This window comes from Triticum aestivum, chromosome 5B (assembly GCF_018294505.1).
Source record: "Triticum aestivum cultivar Chinese Spring chromosome 5B, IWGSC CS RefSeq v2.1, whole genome shotgun sequence".
NCBI classification, from domain to species: domain Eukaryota; kingdom Viridiplantae; phylum Streptophyta; class Magnoliopsida; order Poales; family Poaceae; genus Triticum; species Triticum aestivum.
This window is the reverse complement of record NC_057807.1, coordinates 608,809,968-608,813,267: the sequence shown is the minus strand read 5'-3', so window position 1 is coordinate 608,813,267 and position 3,300 is coordinate 608,809,968. Positions and strand designations below refer to the sequence as shown.

The 3,300-nt window shown below is 59.5% G+C and overlaps 1 pseudogene; it reads right to left on the bottom strand.

The window, feature by feature from the left end:
* Window positions 1-2,007: 2,007 nt before the first annotated feature.
* Window positions 2,008-2,961, bottom strand: LOC123115084 (probable carboxylesterase 15; annotated as a pseudogene).
* Between the last annotated feature and the right edge of the window lie 339 nt (window positions 2,962-3,300).

Below are 3,300 nucleotides of genomic sequence, written 5' to 3'. Positions count from 1 at the left end.
CAGTACGGATCCTAGCACTCCTACGCACTGCCGAAGCCGGGTAAATCTTCCGCTTCCACTTGCGTTTAGGTTTGTTTTGGCCCTCCAACTGGTCCTCACAACCGGACTCAGTGGACCTAACCACGACCGCCTCAGAGGAGTCATCCTCCTCCTCAGACTCAGGGAGGGGTGGTACAAGATCCACACAAAAATTATCGAGAACCCTGACCCCCAAAGCATCAATATCGAAATCATTCATGGGTTTAACCGATGCTAAGTTACGAATCATCTCTAAAGCCCGCTCCGCCTCTAGATCAAGGATATCATTGACAGAATTTGAAATTTCACTATCATTACTACCTAGTGAAACTCCTAACTGGTTTGCATTATCAATAATCTCATCATTAGAAAAATGCAAAACGGAATTAGAGGTATTAACCGACATACTAGTAGTGACCTCAACGTCCCGAAGTTTGGCCGCCCTCATGGCGCACCGCTGCTGTATGTCGTCAACCTTCGGATGATCTTGTAGACGGCAGCTCATCTGTCGCCCCATAGAGACCGGATCCGGAATCCCTCCAAATGCAATAATCTCCTCCCGTGTAACCGTGCTCGGGGTGGGACCTCCTGCCACACCCCTAACACCCGAAAGCAGTGGGGCGCTCGACGGCACCACCAATGTCGACCTTGCCTCGCGGCTAAGAATCAGAGCCGAATCGGGAGAGGGAAGTGCAAGGGCCTCCTGCCCGTACTCCCCACCCATCCCGGCCCTCTAGCAAGGGGGGCTCGTCGGCGCCACAATGGGGGCGGCCACCGTATGCGTCGGGGCCACCTGCCCCGAGCCCCCTCTAGAAGGCGGAGCCGCCACCTGCAGCTCAAGTACCGCGAGAGAGGAAAAGGGCGCCAGGGCCACCTGCCCCGAGCCCTCTCCGGGAGGCGGAGCCAACACCTGCAGCTCCGGCACCACGAGAGAGGAAGAGGGCGCCGAGGGCACCTGTCCCGGACCCCCTCCTGAAGGCGGATCCACCACCTGCAGCACCGGCCTTGCGAGATAAGAAGAGGGCTCCGGGGCCACCTTCCCCGAGCCCCCTCCAGAAGGCGGAGCCGCCACCTGCAGCTCCAGCACCGCGAGAAAGGAAGAGGACGCCGGGGCCACCTGCCCCGAGCCCCCTCCAGAAGGTGGAGCCACCACCTGCAGCTCCGGCACCGCGAGAGAGGAAGAGGGTGCCAAGGGCACCTGCCCCGGACCTCCTCCCAAAGGTAAGACCTCCACCACCGAAACCGAGTCCTCGGGATAGGGAACACACATAGCAGGAGAGGGAATGCCGCCTGCCTATACTCCTCCTCCTCTCCCCTGACCGAGGTCGACAAATCCCCGAGAACAGGACTCACAGCATCCTCAAAATCCAAGGCCGGTAACGTGTGCTCAAAAACCTCGTCTGACTCCATCCGGTCACTCCAAAGTCTCGGAGGTGCAGAAGCAGGCCCGAAAGACCCAAATCTCAGAGAGGTCATAGGCACCGAAGAGGATGGTACCGTCCCATCCCCGGGAGTCTGAGAAACGGGCTCCAGACCATTGGACAACTCTCGTCCAGCATCATCGACCGGTGCCTCCTTAGCTGCCGAGCTGTCATCTCCCTCGTGCATGTCGACATCAGTCCCATTGGCAGCCTCGGCGAACAATTCCTCATCCTTGAACTCAATCACAAGGTTATATATCTGGCCTCTGTATGTCCACTTGACCACATGAGGCACGAACTCAATATCCAGAACACTCACCAACAGTCGGGCTACCCCGTGAGCTCTGGTAAAAGTCATATCCACTTTCTCAGTTTTCCCCACCATAATGCCCAAGCTAGCGACGACCCTAGCATCCTGAATAAAGCTACCAGGAGTAAAATTTTCTTTCACATGTTTTTAGTAGTAGTAAAACAATGAGAGATAGTAGTAGAAGTTCGTAACTGAATCGCAAAACCCAGGAGAGAACTGTAAAACTGGACCACGGGTGTAGCCGATCTCCAAATCAAATCATTTGGAGACGGCGGTGGCCCCGCCGTCGTCGCACACAAATCGCTTGATGGCCCGGACCACGCCGCTTCCGGCGTCGCTGTACGGCTCGATGACGAAGAACCCGTGGTCCTACCCCTCGAACTCCACGAGCTCCACCGGCTTCCCCATCGCCTTCAACCTCGCGACGTAGTTCGCGGTTGGGCTGCGCAGCTGGTCGCGCTCGGCGGCCACCACGAGCATCGGCGGGAGCACGCCGCCGTCCAGCGCTGGGCTCCCGGGCACGAATGGGTTGGCCAGCGGGTGGTTGCGGTTCCTCGTGGACTCCGGCGGCAGCGCCAGGCGCCACAGCTGGTCGCACGCCGGTGCCCTGCCGAACAGCGGGCAGGGCATCGCGCACTCGGCGACGCGCGCGGGGTCGAGGCTGAGGCTGCCCAGCCCGAGACGGACGGCCATGTGGTGGACGATGTTCCCGCCGGCCGAGTCGCCGCAAATAAACACCCGGCTCAAATCTGCCGACCCCACTAGCCAGGGGTCGGTGCTCTCGGCCGCCGCCTGCCCACGCACTCAGGACAGGAAGGTCGCTGCATCGTCGAGGGCCGCAGGGAGGCGATGCTCCGGGGCGAGGCGGTAGTCCGCGGACAGCACCACGGTCGGGATCTCGCCGGCGAGGCGGAGGCATCAGGCGTGGAAGTTGGGCATCTCGAAGCTGCCCATGAAGTACCCGCCGCCGTGGAAGTAGGCAAGCACCGGGAGCTTCTCGCCACAGGAGGCCGTCGGTGGCTTGTACACGCGGAGCTTGAGCTTGTGGTAACCGTCGTACACGACGTCCTTCCACTCGACAATGGGCTGGTCGGGCGGCGGGGACGGGGAAGGGAGCGGGTTGTAGTTCGGGAAACGAATCACCGTGCCGTCGCTGAGGAGCTAGAGGAAAGGGCGCATATCCTCCACGACATGCGGCGGCGAAGACGCCATGGGGCTATGAACTTGGCTGAGGCAGTTTACTTTGGGCCAATAGCTCCTGTGTGACGTCTTTGATGTGAATTGGAAGGAGTACGATGTAGTTCGAATGAATGGCTACACATTTGAGCGTGTAAATAGCCCAAGGCCACATGAGGTGGTAAATGGGTTAAATTGGTCGTCAACCAAGCCCGTTTATGTTAGGACGTGTGGGTCCAACTTAATTGGTCCTCAAAACAACCGTGCCCTGGTGCCCGACTGTCCGCCCCCACTGCCACTCTGCCGGGCCCGCCACTCTGCCCCCCCTCTTCTTCTTCGGTGGCGGCGGATCTTGCGTTCTCGGTGGCGGTGGTG